Genomic DNA, 17,104 nt, shown 5'->3' with positions numbered 1-17,104 from the left:
AATCAAATTTTAAAGTTTTACACGTTGCCATGGCAACAGCATTTGATTTATCATCGACCCCTTTACATATTCTCATCGGCCGTGTTTTGACATTATTTTGATGAAGTTTGAAGAAAATCAAGTAAAATTAAGAGGCTGATTTCAAAGGATTTTGAAAATGACACGCTTCCTGCTGCCAGTTGGTGGCGCTATAACTTTGACTCATAATAGTCACATTTATGGAATCGGCATCATACAACGAACAAACTGGTGAAGTTTCATAAGAATCAAGCAATGTGTGCAACAGTAATTAGACACTTCCTGTTTCTCATTTCTCGCCATAACTTTGTCGCCTTGCCACGGCCAAACCGTTCGAGATATCAAAAATCCCCTCGCAATTTAGCGTCCCCAATGTCTTGAGATCATGCTGACCGAGTTTGGTGACAATCCTATGGAAACCCTGGGAGGAGTACGTTAAATTCCAGAGCATGCGCTTTTTAAACAGCCCTAAATATCTCACTTCCTGTTGCGTTCAGCCCATGACATAGAGTACAAAAGTTGTTTGGCTCAGTGAGATCTATATGTGTACCGAGTTTCATATCAATACGTGCAAGTATGTGTGTGCAGTACATCAAGTTTTCAAACTGTGTTCCAGGGGGCGCTGTAGAGGCCCTGAACAACGCCCGGGTCCCAGCCTCTGTGGCGTCCTGATGGCCGCAGATTCCGACGTGTGTGCAAATTTTCAAGAGTTTTTGAGTATGTTAAGGCCCCCAAAAGTGCCCAGAAGGTTTAAAAAAAAAAAAAAAAAAAAAAAAAATAAGAACCCTTAGAAGAACAATAGGGCCTTCGCCCTTTTGGGCTCGGGCCCTAATTAAAGCTGCGAGCAGCGATGAACGGGCCCTCGCACCCGGGCTCACCGCCGACCGGTGGCTTCAGGAAAACAGCAAACGGTGGGCAGTATGCTTTTAATACAGTAAATATAGAAAAAATATGTCATAAGTCATTTAAATGTGCCAAACTTGCTGCTGCCAGCTGGTGGCGCTATGCCTATAACTGATTATTGGCATGTAGATGTGTTCAGGCCAGCACTATTATCAAACATATGAAGTTTGGTGCAGATTGACCTTGGTGTGTTTGAGTTAGTGAAATATATGAGATATCCTGCTGCCAACAAGTGGCGCTATGATAATATCTGAATATTGGTCTTTAGGTGTCTTCAGGCCAGGACTCTTACCAAACCTGTGAATTTTGTGGCAGATCAGACATTTTCAGGCTAAGTTATAACCACTTCTATGTCTATGCAGAAACATCAAACTTTGTCAGGCCACCACGGACATGCCCTTTAATGAAAACTCAAGATCTTCACAATTTAACATCTCTAAGGCCTCAAGATCAGACTGACCAAATATAATGTTGATTTAATTAAATGCAATCAATGCAAGGACTTCAGATAGATGCCAACTGTGAACCAGTATGCTACAAATAAGAACATGTAATTCATGATGATAGCAAAATGTTGTTATTGCTTCCTTTATATCCACCACTTCTGCTTAAATGTCATTGTTACCTATCTGTACTATTTTTGTATAAAATTAATTGTTGTCATAACTAAGAATCAATAAGGAAGACGGTGCCCAGTTGGCACATGCATTCACAGTAACCATCTGCTAGTTTGGATTTTAAGTTTACAGAATTGAAAGGGTTACACTTTAAAATCAACACACAGACACATACACACAAAATATAAAATGTTGCCATCCAGTTTCATTTGTTAAAATTAACTATATCAGTTAACATGACCAATAAATAAATAGCATTTATTAATGTTAATTAATATTAAGCTAAAAAAAAGTATTCATATAAAGGTTATGTACAGTGAATTAACATGAACATGAACACAGTTCATGTGGGTGTACAGCAATACACAATAAAGTGCTCTATAAACGCTTCATTCTTTCAAAATATCTTTAAAAATCAAGTTGAGTATTTTAACGGGGTGATATATATATTTATAACTGTTCTTAAAATTATGGTTTTCAGATGTTTTGAAGAGATAACAGTAACGTTTGTTTTGTTGTCAAAGTTTGTCTTAATTTTTTATTATTATTATTTTATATTCAATAAATAACACTATGTAAATATTGTCTATCAATGAAGATAAATTGATCATGCTAAAAAGTTGTATTTTTTAAAATCTTTTGCTATGTGACTGAATAGGACAAGTTCATGGTACAGTTAAGTAAAAAATAAATAAAAAACAACAACTGCAAAATACGAACAATGAAAGACTTAGTGACCCTTTATATTTTCTCAAAATATCAGACTCTCAAAGATCAGACATATTTATGTAATTACACTACATACAGTATGTGCATTTTGTTCAAAGATGGTCTGTAGGATGGCTCTCTACTCTGTCACCCTCTCTGCCTCTCACCCCTCCCCCCTGCAATAATGAGCTTCTCTGTGCCTGACTGAACGCACACACATACTGTAGAGACATTCACCAGAGTGACAGCAGGTTTCTGAGTTATCTTTTTAATTTTCTTTAATTCATTGAAGCTTGTATAAAATTTATATTTCCAGCACTTGCTCAGAATGATTAGATCTCTGTGTGAAAAAAGTTTTAAAGAGTTTGGATGCTGCACTTTAAAGATATAAAAAATTAGGGTTATGTTTTTTACTACATCTTTAAAAAATCACCACGTCAACACCGTTCGAGATATCCCAAGTCCGCTCGCAATTTAACATCTTCAGAATCTTCTCTTCATGTTAAAAAAGTTTGGTGTGAAAAGCTGGTTGTTCTTAGGAGTAGTGTGAATTTGTTTACTACCTGATTTTTCAAAAAATCCACATTCAAATCAAAATAGCCGGCTTTCTGTTGGTCTTAGCTAATGAGTTTGATTTAGAAAGTTGTCCAGATTGATGAGAACAATATAAGTACAGAGTTTGGTGACTGTAGGAAAAACTAACCCCCCAACTTTTGTCAAAAGATGGCGCTATAGAGTGCCTGCTCCACGCCCATTTATGACCTTTTGCCAGTGTCTAACTATCATTAATATTGATGTGTGTGTTGAGTTTCATGAAATTCTAAGCATGTTATCTGCCTCGAAAAGACAGGAATGTAATTTTAAAGTTTGACACGTTGCCATGGCAACAGCATTTGATTTATCATCGACCCCTTTACATATTCTTATCGGCCGTGTTTTGACATGATTTTGATGAAGTTTAAAGAAAATCGAGTAAAATTAAGAGGCTGATTTCAAAGCATTTTGAAAATGACACACTTCCTGCTCCCAGTTGGTGGCGCTATAACTTTGACTCATAATAGTCACATTTATGGAATCGGCATCATACAAGGAACAAACTGGTGAAGTTTCATCAGAATCAGGCAATGTGTGCAACAGTTATTAGACACTTCCTGTTTCTCATTTCTCGCCATAACTTTGTCGCCTTGCCACGGCCAAACCGTTCGAGATATCAAAAATCTCCTCGCAATTTAGCGTCCCCAATGTCTTGAGATCATGCTGACCGAGTTTGGTGACAATCCCATGGAATTCCTGGGAGGAGTACGTTAAATTCCAGAGCATGCGCTTTTTAAACAGCCCTAAATATCCCACTTCCTGTTGCGTGGAGCCCATGACATAGAGTACAAAAGTTGTTCAGCTCGATGAGTTCTATATGTGTACCGAGTTTCATATGAGTGCGTGCAAGTATGTGTGCGCAGTACATCAAGTTTTCAAACTGTGTTCCAGGGGGCGCTGTAGAGGCCCTGAACCACGCCCGGGTCCCAGCCTCTGTGGCGTCCGGACGACGGCAGATTCCGACGTGTGTGCAAATTTTCAAGAGTTTTTGAGTATGTTAAGGCCCCCAAAAGTGCCCCAACGGTTGAAAAAAAATAAAAATAAAAAAACAAAAAAAAAACAAAACAAATAAGAATCCTTAGAAGAACAATAGGGCCTTCGCCCTTTTGGGCTCGGGCCCTAATAAGAATCCTTAGAAGAACAATAGGGCCTTCGCCCTTTTGGGCTCGGGCCCTAAAAATAAGAATCCTTAGAAGAACAATAGGGCCTTCGCCCTTTTGGGCTCGGGCCCTAATAACCCTTAGAAGAACAATAGGGCCTTCGCCCTTTTGGGCTCGGGCCCTAATTAAGAGGCTGATTTCAAAGCATTTTGAAAATGACACGCTTCCTGCTGCCAGTTGGTGGCGCTATAACTTTGACTCATAATAGTCACATTTATGGAATCGGCATCATACAACGAACAATCTGGTGAAGTTTCATCAGAATCAGGCAATGTGTGCAACAGTTATTAGACACTTCCTGTTTCTCATTTCTCGCCATAACTTTGTCGCCTTACAACGGCCAAACCGTTCGAGATATCAAAAATCCCCTCGCAATTTAGCGTCCCCAATGTCTTGAGATCATGCTGGCCGAGTTTGGTGACAATCCTATGGAAATCCTGGGAGGAGTACGTTAAATTCCAGAGCATGCGCTTTTTAAACAGCCCTAAATATCTCACTTCCTGTTGCGTGGAGCCTATGACATAGAGTACAAAAGTTGTTCAGCTCGATGAGTTCTATATGTGTACCGAGTTTCATATCAATACGTGCAAGTATGTGTGCGCAGTACATCAAGTTTCAAACTGTGTTCCAGGGGGCGCTGTAGAGGCCCTGAACCACGCCCGGGTCCCAGCCTCTGTGGCGTCCGGACGACGGCAGATTCCAATGTGTGTGCAAATTTTCAATAGTTTTTGAGTATGTTAAGGCCCCCAAAAGTGCCCCAACGGTTGAAAAAAAAAAAATAAAAAAATAAAAAATAAGAATCCTTAGAAGAACAATAGGGCCTTCGCCCTTTTGGGCTCGGGCCCTAATAAGAACCCTTAGAAGAACAATAGGGCCTTCGCCCTTTTGGGCTCGGGCCCTAAAAAGAACCCTTAGAAGAACAATAGGGCCTTCGCCCTTTTGGGCTCGGGCCCTAATAAGAATCCTTAGGAAAACAAGAGGGCCTTCGCCCTTTTGGGCTCGGGCCCTAATAATAATAATAATAATAATAATAATAATAATAATAATAATAATAATAATTAAAGCTGCAAGCAGCGATGACCGGGCCCTCGCCGTCTGTGCAATCGCCATCCCGATAGCATCAGGAAAACGGTGCCCAGTTGGCACATGCATTCACAGTAACCCTTTGGACTAACCCTAACTGTCTCTCCTCCTCTCTGACTCTTTCTCTTACCACCCATCCCCCCTCTTTACACTCAGCCACTTACCACACAAACACACACATTAAGTGCAGAGCAGAGCGAGATCAGATATGTTTTTTTTTATTTTCTTTCATTCGTGGAGTTTTGTATAATTATGAAATGATCTGTGTTTGATCAGAATGAATAGTTATTTGTATGAAAAAAGTTTCAAAGAGTTAGGATGCTGCACTTTAAATATATAATAAATCATTGAAAATTTAAAAATGAAAATGAAATTCTAAGCACGCTATTTGCCTCAAAAACACAGGAAACAAATATTTGAAACTATTTTTAATTTTTATTTATTTGCCATGACAACAGCATTTGATGCATCAGGGACGCCTTTATGTGAAATAATTATAAACAAATATATTAAAAATAAATACATATTTACTTAGTAGATTTTTTTGGCCTTTTTGTATTTGTTTCTCATTCTAATTAAGTGAACTGAGCAGTATAGTGTCATACTTATAAGATTTTTTGTTCTATCAGTGAGAGTGTATATATGTATTTAAATCATATAATTTTTCCTTAAAAGAAAAAAAAAAAGATTTTAATGCTCTTTAAGCACCTATACAAAATAATTATGTAAAAGTAGACTGACAATACAGTACATATCAACTGATTCTATGGATTATTGTCATTCTTATATACTGAGAATGAGTTAAATAGCATTAGAGGTCAAACGATTCCTTATCTTATGAGGACCTCTACTGTTCATCCCTGGTATTACAGCTTTAATCAGACAAATTTATGTGACACTTTTAATGTTTTTGGGCCCTCTGAGCATGATAACATTTTGAAACTACACGTATTTCCTAATAATTTCTTGTTCTTTATATGTAAAAAGTTTTGATGAGTTAGAATAATGCAATTTAAAGATATATGAAAATAACTCTTCATCTTTTTCATTGTTACTTTCATAAATCACCACATCAACACTGTTCAAGATATCCCAAAGTTGTTCACAATATAGGGAACATTTTCCCAATATTCTGAGGATGATGATAAGAACATGTAATTCATGATGATAACAAAATGTTATTATTGCTTGCTTTACGTCCACCACTTCTGCTTAAATGTCATCGTTACCTATCTGTTCAATTTGTGTGTGGATATTGCTTTTCAGGTGACTCCTGTTATAAGACATCACTTATAAGCGCTACATAACTAAGAATCAATTAGGAAAACGGTGCCCAGTTGGCACATGCATTCACAGTAACCCTCTGCCAGTTTGGATTTAAAGTTTACAGAAATGAAAGGGTTACATTTTTAAATCAACACACAGACAAATACACACTAAATATACAACTTTACCATCCAGTTTCATTTGTTAACATTGTTAACATGAACAATAATAAATAGCATTTATTAATGTTAATTAATATTAACCTAAAAAAGTACTCATATATTGTTTAAAGGTAAATTAGTATCTTTTAACATAGTGTATGTACTGTGAATTAACATGAACATGAACACAGTTCATGTGGGTATACAACAATACACAATAAAGTGCTCAATAAACGCTTCATTCTTTCAAAATATCTTTAAAAATCAAGTTGGGTATTGTAATGGGGCGATATATAAATATAACTCATCTTAAAATGGTACAATTTTCAGATGTTTTGAACAGATAACAGCAAAGTTTGTTTTGTTGTCAAAGTTTGTCTTGAAATTGTTAGTGTTTTTTTTTTTTTTATTATTGAATCAAAAATTTTAATTATGAAAATAAATGTCTATCAATGAAGATAAATCGCTCATGCTAAAAAGCTGTATTTTTCTTAATCTTTTGCTATGTGACTGAATAGGACAAGTTCATGGTACAGTTCAGTAAAAAATAAATAAAAAAACAACAACTGCAATATACAAAGAATGAAAGAGTTCGTGACCCTTTATATTTTCTCAAAGATCAGACTCTCAAAGTTCAGACATATTTATGCAGATTAAACTATAGCAATGTGCAATGTGCAAATTGCATCTTCCTCAAAGATGGTCTTAAGCAAAACAGCATGTTCCACTGGTCTCTCTCCCTTTCACCCCTCCCCCCTTCAGTCACTCTTAGTGTCAACACAGACTGTCAGCCCAGTGACAACAGTTTACTGATTTCTTTTTTTAATTTTCTTTAATTCATAGAAGCTTGAATAATTATGATATTACCAGCACTTGCTCATAATGATTAGATCTCTGTGTGAAATTTTTTTTAAAGAGTTTGGATGCTGCACTTTAAAGATATAAAAAATTAGGGTTATGTTTTTTAAAAAATCACCACGTCAACACCGTTCAAGATATCCCAAATCCGCTCGCAATTTAACATCTTCAGAATCTTCTCTTCATGTTAAAAAAGTTTGGTGTGAATACCTTGTTATTCTTAGAAGGAGTGTGAATTTGTTTACAGCCTGATTTTTCCAAAAATCCACATTCAAATCAAAATAGCCGGCTTCCTGTTGGTCTTAGCTAATGAGTTTGATTTAAAAAGTTGTCCAGATAGATGAGAACAATATATGTACAGAGTTTGGTGACTGTAGGAAAAACTAACCCCCCAACTTTTGTCAAAAGATGGCGCTATAGAGTGCCTGCTCCACGCCCAATTATGACCTTTTGCCAGTGTCTAACTATCATTAATATTGATGTGTGTGTTGAGTTTCATGAAATTCTAAGCATGTTATCTGCTTCGAAAAGACAGGAATCTAATTTTAAAGTTTGACACGTTGCCATGGCAACAGCATTTGATTTATCATCGTACCCTTTACATATTCTTATCGGCCGTGTTTTGACATTATTTTGATGAAGTTTGAAGAAAATCAAGTAAAATTAAGAGGCTGATTTCAACGCATTTTGAAAATGACACGCTTCCTGCTACCAGTTGGTGGCGCTATAACTTTGACTCATAATAGTCACATTTATGAAATCGGCATCATACAACGAACAATCTGGTGAAGTTTCATCAGAATCAGGCAATGTGTGCAACAGTTATTAGACACTTCCTGTTTCTCATTTCTCGCCATAACTTTGTCGCCTTGCCACGGCCAAACCGTTCGAGATATCAAAAATCCCCTCGCAATTTAGCGTCCCCAATGTCTTGAGATCATGCTGACCGAGTTTGGTGACAATCGTATGGAAATCCTGGGAGGAGTACGTTAAATTCCAGAGCATGCGCTTTTTACACAGCCCTAAATATCTCACTTCCTGTTGCGTTAAGAAAATGACATAGAGTACAAAAGTTGTTCAGCTCAATGAGTTCTATATGTGTACCGAGTTTCATATGTGTACGTTCAAGTATGTGTGCTATATGGCCCTAAAAATTCCAGGGGGCGCTGTAGAGTCCCCTTGCCACGCCCCGGTACCAGCCTCTGTGACGTCCTGATGGCCGCAGATTCCGACATGTGTGCAAATTTTCAAGAGTTTTTGAGCATGTTAAGACCCCCTTAAGTGCCCGGAAGGTTAACAAAAAAAAAAAAAAAAAAAAAATTAAAGCTGCAAGCAGCGATGAACGGGCCCTCGCACCCGGGCTCACCGCCGACCGATGACTTTAGGAAAACAGCAAACGGTGGGCAGTATGCTTTTAATACACTAAATGTAGGAAAAATAGATCAAAGTCACTTAAATGTGCCAAACTTCCTGCTGCCAGCTGGTGGCGCTATGCCTATAACTGATTATTGGCATGTAGATGTGTTCAGGCCAGCACTTTCATCAAACATATGAAGTTTGGTGCAGATTGACCTTGGTATGTTTGAGTTAGTGAAAGATATGATATATCCTACTGCCAACAGGTGGCGCTATGATAATATCTGAATATTGGCCTTTAGATGTCTTCAGGCCAGGACTTTTACCAAACATGTGAAGTTTGAGGCAGATCGGACATTTTATGGCTGAGTTATAACAACTTCTATGTTCATGGCGAAACATCAAACTTTGTCAGGCCACCAAGGACACGCCCTTTGACGAAAACTCAAGATCTTCACAATTTAATATCTCTAAGGCCTCTAGATCAGACTGACCAAATATAATGTTGATATCATTAAATCTCTAGGAGGAGTTTGATACAAGTAATTTCCTGTTGCCAACAGGTGGCGCTGTGATTATAATAGAATATTGGCCTTCATATTGGTTCAGGCCAGGACTCTTATCAAACATGTGAAGTTTGAGGCAAATCGGACATTTTATGGCTGAGTTATAACAAGTTTTAGATCCATGGCGAGACCTCAAAATTTGTTAGGCCGCCACGGACACGCCCTTCAATGAAAACTCAAGATCTTCGCAATTTAACATCGCTAAAGCCTTTTTATTAGACTGACCGATTTTGGTGTTGATCTGATTAAATCTCTTGGAGGAGTTTGTTGCAGAGTACAGAATGACACTTCCTGTTGCCAGCAGGTGGCGCTATGAGTAAAACTGAATATGGGCATGTAGATGTCATCAGGTCAGGAGTGTTATCACACATGTGAAGATTGGGACAGATCGGACATTGTATGCCTCAGTTATAGCAACTTCCTTTTTCATGGCGAAACATCGAAATTTACGAGGCCGCCACGGACACGCCCTCCGATGAAAACTCTAGATCTTCACAATTTAATGTCAAAAAGGGCTTTAGATTAGGCTCAGCAAATTTGGCTTTGATCCGAATAAATCTGTAGGAGGAGTTCGTTCAAGTACGATGCCTGAAAATGGCAAAAATGACACAAATTTTGTTGAGAATATTAATATTAACCGACTTCCTGTTGGGTTCCGGATTTTGCTCCAAGAGGCTTTTTTGTAGGTTTTGGTGTGTTACATGTGTGTACCGATTTCCGTGCATGTACGTGAATCACAGCTGAAAGCGCACACCGCTGAAAATCTAAAGGTGGCGCTGTCGAGCCATTTTGCCACACCCACTTCTGAAACCCATATCAGACGTAAATTTTCGCCAGGTTTGATGTGTGTGCAAAGTTTTGTGAGTTTTCGGGCATGTTTAGGTCCTCTAAAATGCGATTCATTTTGGAGAATAATAATAATTAAAGCTGCAAGCAGCGATGACCGGGCCCTCGCCGTCTGTGCAGTCGCCATCCCGATAGCATCAGGAAAACGGTGCCCAGTTGGCACATGCATTCACAGTAACCCTTTGGACTAACCCTTACTGTCTCTCCTCCTGCAGAGCAGAGTGAGATCAGATATGTTTTTTTTTTCTTTCATTCGTGGAGTTTTGTATAATTATGAAATGAACTGTGTTTGATCAGAATGAATAGTTATTTGTATGAAAAAAGTTTCAAAGAGTTAGGATGCTGCACTTTAAATATATAATAAATCATTGAAAATTGAAAATGGAAAATGAAATTTTAAGCACGCTATCTGCCTTAAATATCACAGGAAACAAATATTTTAATGTATTTTTTATTTTTATTTATTTGCCATGGCAACAGCATTTGATGCATCTGGGCTTTTACATTATTCTGATGAAGTTTGAAGAAAATCGAGTACAAATATATTGTTCGTTGTTTGTTCGTGTTTGTTAGTTCATTAGCCATTGTTAACAAAAGAGACCCTATTTTAAATAGTTACCATGTTTTATGGTCTACAAGCATTTTTAAATATTATTTTAATAATCTATAAGCATCTGTGAAATAATTATAAACAAATATATTAAAAATAAATACATATTAACTTAGTTGATTTTTTGTTTGGCCTTTTTGTATTTGTTTCTCATTCTAATTAAGTGAACTGAGCATTATAGTGTCATACTTATAAGATTGTTTGTTCTACCAGTGAGAGTGTATATATATGTATTTAAATCATATAATTTTCCCTTAAAAGATAAAAAAAAGATTTTAATGCTCTTTAAGCACCTATACAAAATAATTATGTAAAAGTACACTGACAGTACAGTCTATATCAACTGATTCTATGGATTATTGTCATTCTTATACACTGACAATGAGCTAAATAGCATTAGAGGTCAAACGATTCCTTATCTTATGAGGACCTCTAGTGTTCATCCCTGGTATTAGAGCTTTAATTTGACAAATTTAAATGACACTTTTAATGTTTTTGGGGCCTCTGAGCATGATAACATTTTGAAACTACACGTATATCCTAAGGATTTCTTGTTCTTTATATGTAAAAAGTTTTGATGAGTTAGAATAATGCAATTTAAAGATAAATGAAAATATCTCTTCATCTTTTTTATTGTTACTTTCATAAATCACCACATCAACACCGTTCAAGATATCCCAAAGCCGTTCACAATATAGGGAACATTTTCCCAATATTCTGATGATGATGATAAGAACATGTAATTCATGATGATAACAAAATGTTATTATTGCTTGCTTTACGTCCACCACTTCTGCTTAAATGTCATTGTTACCTATCTGTCCAATTTTTGTGTGGATATTGCTTTGCTGGTGACTCCTGTTATAAGACATCACTCTTAAGCACTACATAACTAAGAATCAATAAGGAAGACGGTGCCCAGTTGGCACATGCATTCACAGTAACCCTCTGCTAGTTTGGATTTAAAGTTTACAGAATTGAAAGGGTTAGACTTTAAAATCAACACACAGACACATACACACAAAATATAAAATGTTGCCATCCAGTTTCATTTGAAACATTAACTATATTAGTTAACATGACCAATAAATAAATAGCATTTATTAATGTTAATTAATATTAAGCTAAAAAAAGTATTTATATATAGTTTATGTACTGTGAATTAACATGAACACAGTTAATGTGGGTGTACAGCAATACACAATAAAGTGCTCTATAAACGCTTCATTCCTTCAAAATATCTTTAAAAATCAAGTTGAGTATTTTAATGGGGCGATATATATATAACTGATCTTAAAATGATGGTTTTCAGATGTTTTGAACAGATAACAGCAAAGTTTTTGTTGTCAAAGTTTGTCTTGAAATTTTTAATTATTATAATTTTATATTTAATAAATAACACTATGAAAATATTGTCTACAATGAAGATAAATCACTCATGCTTAAAAGTTGTATTTTTCTTAATCTTTTGCTATGTGACTGAATAGGACAAGTTCATGGTATAGTTCAGTAAAAAATAAATAAAAAACAACAACTGCAAAATACAAACAATGAAAGACTTAATGACCCTTTATATTTTCTCAAAATATCAGACACTCAAAGATCAGACATATTTATGTAATTAAAGTACATATATGTGCATTTCTAACTCAAAGATGGTCTGTAGCATGGCTCTCTACTCTGTCACCCTCTCTGCCTCTCACCCCTCCCCCCTGCAATAATGAGCTTCTCTCAGCCTGACTGAACGCACATACATACAGTAGAGACATTCACCCAGAGTGACAGCAGGTTTCTGATTTCGTTTTTTAATTTTCATTAATTCATTGAAGCTTGTAGAAAATTTATATTAACACCACTTGCTCAGAATGATTAGATCTCTGTGTGAAAAAAGTTGTAAAGAGTTTGGATGCTGCACTTTAAAGATATAAATAAAATGACGGTTATGTTTTTTACTACATCTTTAAAAAATTACCACGTCAACACCATTCAAGATATCCAAAATCCGCTCGCAATTTAACATCTTCAGAATCTTCTCTTCATGTTAAAAAAGTTTGGTGTGAATAGCTGGTTGTTCTTAGAAGAAGTGTGAATTTGTTTACAGCCTGATTTTTCCAAAAAAACACATTCAAATGGAAATAGCCGGCTTCCTGTTGGTCTTAGCTAATGAGTTTAATTTAGAAAGTTGTCCAGATTGATGAGAACAATATATGTACAGAGTTTGGTGACTGTAGGAAAAACTAACCCCCCAACTTTTGTCAAAAGATGGCGCTATAGAGTCCCTGCTCCACGCCCATTTATGACCTTTTGCCAGTGTCTAACTATCATTAATATTGATGTGTGTGTTGAGTTTCATGAAATTCTTAGCATGTTATCTGCCTCGAAAAGACAGGAATCTAATTTTAAAGTTTGAGACGTTGCCATGGCAACAGCATTTGATTTATCATCGACCCCTTTACATATTCTTATCAGCCGTGTTTTGACATGATTTTGATGAAGTTTAAAGAAAATCAAGTAAAATTAAGAGGCTGATTTCAAAGCATTTTGAAAATGACACGCTTCCTGCTGCCAGTTGGTGGCGCTATAACTTTGACTCATAATAGTCACATTTATGGAATCGGCATCATACAACGAACAATCTGGTGAAGTTTCATCAGAATCAGGCAATGTGTGCAACAGTTATTAGACACTTCCTGTTTCTCATTTCTCGCCATAACTTTGTCGCCTTGCCACGGCCAAACCGTTCGAGATATCAAAAATCCCCTCGCAATTTAGCGTCCCCAATGTCTTGAGATCATGCTGACCGAGTTTGGTGACAATCCTATCGAAACCCTGGGAGGAGTACGTTAAATTCCAGAGCATGCGCTTTTTACACAGCCCTAAATATCTCACTTCCTGTTGCGTGGAGAAAATGACATAGAGTACAAAAGTTGTTCAGCTCAATGAGTTCTATATGTGTACCGAGTTTCATATGTGTACGTTCAAGTATGTGTGCTATATGGCCCTCAAAATTCCAGGGGGCGCTGTAGAGTCCCCTTGCCACGCCCCGGTACCAGCCTCTGTGGCGTCCTGATGGCCGCAGATTCCGACGTCTGTGCAAATTTTCAAGAGTTTTTGAGTATGTTAAGACCCCCTTAAGTGCCCGGAAGGTTAACAAAAAAAAAAAAAAAAAAAAAAAATAAGAATCCTTAGAAGAACAATAGGGCCTTCGCCCTTTTGGGCTCGGGCCCTAATAATAATAATAATAATAATAATAATAATAATAATAATAATAATAATAATAATAATAATAAACGGAGCAGATTCAATAGGGTCCTCACACCATCGGTGCTCGGGCCCTAATAAGAATCCTTAGGAAAACAAGAGGGCCTTCGCCCATTCTGGGCTCGGGCCCTAATAAAACTACTACTATTAATAATATTACATATTTTGTGTTAATAATAATATAAACTTTGTTGTTGACCCTGGGACATCATTCCTTATGTCTCATGAAATATAAGACAAACAGTAATCAATCACTGTATAATAATAATAATAATAATAATAATAATAATAAAACTACTACTATTAATAATATTACATATTTTGTGTTAATAATAATATAAACTTTGTTGTTGACCCTGGGACATCATTCCTTATATCTCATGAAATATAACACAAACAGTTATCAATTACTGTATAATAATATTAATAATAATAAAACTACTACTATTAACAATAAAAATTATATTATGGATAGTAAAATGAAATATTTTGTCTTAATAATAATATATAATTTGTTGTTGACCCTGGGACATCATTCCTTATATCTCATGAAATATAAGACAAAGAGTAATCTGTATAATAATAATAATAATAATAATAATAATAATAATAATAATAATAATAAAAACGACTACTACTAATAATAATATTACATATTTTGTGTTAATAATAATATAAAATTTGTTGTTGACCCAGGGACATCATTCCTTATATCTCTTGAAATATAACACAAACAGTAATCAGTCACTGTATAATAATAATAATAATAATAATAATAATCATAATAATAATAATAATAATAATCATAATAATAATAATAATCATAATAAAATAAATACTACTATTAATAATAAAAAATATATTATGAATAATAAAATGAAATATTTTGTGTTAATAATAATATAAATTTGTTGGTGTCCCAGGGACATCGTTCCTTATATCTCTTGAAATATAAGACAAACAGTAATCAGTCACTGTAGTATAATAATAATAATAATAATAATAATAATAATAATAATAAGAAGAAGAATAATTATTATTATTATTATTATTTTAATAATAACAATAATAATAATAATAATAATAATAATAATAATAATAACTAATAATAATAATAATATTACATATTTTGTGTTACTAATAATATAAAATTTGTTGTTGACCCAAGGACATCATTCCTTATATCTCATGAAATATAACACAAACAGTAATCAATCACTGTATAATAATAATAATAATAATAATAATAAAAATAATAATAATAATAATAATAATAACAACAACTACTAATAATAATATTACATATTTTGTGTTTCTAATAATATAAAATTTGTTGTTGACCCAGGGACATCATTCCTTATATCTCATGAAATATAACACAAACAGTAATCAATCACTGTATAATAATAATAATAATAATAATAATAATAATAATAATAACAACTACTACTAATAATAATATTACATATTTTGTGTTACTAATAATATAAAATTTGTTGTTGACCCAGGGACATCATTCCTTATATCTCATGAAATATAAGACAAACAGTTATCAATTACTGTATATTAATAATAATAATAATAATAATAATGCAATAAAACTATTACTATTAATAATAAAAATTATATTATGTATTCAGTCACTGTATAATAATAATAATAATAATAATAATAATAATAATTATCATTATTATTATTTTAATAATAATAATAATTAGTATTATTATTTTGATAATAATAATAATTAGTATTATTATTTTGATATAATAATAATAATAATAATAATAATAATAACTAGGGCTGTCCCCGACTATGAATTTTCATAGTCGAATCAGAATTTTCTAATCTTTCTATAGTCGACCGATAGTCGAATCATCTAGGCCTATGTGTGTGTGTGTGTGTGTGTGTGTGTGTGTGTGTGTGTGTGTGTGAATGGGTTGGGAGGGGCACGACACTATAGTCAGCAGGAGGGTAAAACTATTTTTATTTTATTTTACACACTGCACACAGCAACAACTTTTAATAAAGCGACCAAAACTGCCTGCCAACTGACAGACGAACTTATTTAGGTTTAAATAAAAACACCGAACGCGTCTTTTAGTTCTAAAAACGCGAGGCGCACAGCACTGCCTTTTTTGGTGACTTTTAATAATCAAAGGATTATAGTGCGAGCGCTCTAAAATCTTAGTTTTTTACTGTTAAGTAAACTGTCATATTAGCAGAAACCCTAAATAATACAGCTCCGGGTTACCCACGATAGACACCAAAGGTTTCTCCTCCATTTCTTGCAGTCTCCGGACTTTTTAAGCAACGGTAAACTTTCGTCACCACAACAGAAGGCCCGCCTCTCCATTCATTCGATTGGACAATGGAAAAGAACGCGAATGATGTTGGGCGTTTTTCCGCTCAGAGTTGATTTTTTTTCAACTTCAGGAGCTCAGAGCGCTCCTGCAAAAACGCGAGGCGCAGCAGGCGGCGAAAACGCGAGGCGCCGGGAGCGCATAAACAGCGCGCAGAACGCTCACTGCCAACAGAAAACCATTCAAAAGAGGCGCCTCCAACTGCAAAAACGCGTTCGGTGTGATCGCGGCCTAATACCTGCCGTCAAGATGGTCCTCATCTCGTCATGGATCAGGGAAAGTGCAAATTAAATCTGTCACAGGGGTGGTTGGATTTATTCACAAACACGTTAAAAATATTTATTGAATGCTTCTTTCTTTTCACTTTTGTTTTTACTGCATTATCATAATCAAAGGCTGTATATAACTTAATATAACCGTACAAAACCAGTAGTTCTGTGTGCAATTAGACATTGAGCACCCCCATATTGCCAAAATGGTATGATGCTCGTTTCACCCGCGAAGATTCGACTGTGAGATCGGTGGTCGAATCGAGATAGGGCCGATTGCAGAACAGCAGAACCATACGTCACAGCAGTCACACGGCAGCAGCGCCACGGCAGCAGGCTCAGACGGTAGTGGGCGGAGTCTCCATCTGAGATCGAAAGTGGGTGAAAATAATGATCGACTTATAGACCTTTTTCCTGATTAAACGATGAGCGCCGCCATTACGAATTCTAACGTCAGATTGAATGCTT

At 35.4% G+C, this 17,104-nt stretch overlaps 1 protein-coding gene across 1 annotated transcript in view; it reads right to left on the bottom strand.

Annotated features, from left to right (window-relative positions):
* Window positions 1-17,104, bottom strand: part of gramd1a (GRAM domain containing 1A) — a 126,686-nt gene that overhangs the window by 77,297 nt on the left and 32,285 nt on the right. The gene's annotated exons all lie outside the window — the stretch shown is intronic.

The sequence above is a fragment of the Garra rufa genome, chromosome 9 (genome assembly GCF_049309525.1).
Source record: "Garra rufa chromosome 9, GarRuf1.0, whole genome shotgun sequence".
Taxonomy (NCBI): Eukaryota; Metazoa; Chordata; class Actinopteri; order Cypriniformes; family Cyprinidae; genus Garra; species Garra rufa.
Note: the sequence above shows the minus strand (reverse complement) of the source record. Positions and strands in the feature narration are given on the sequence as shown.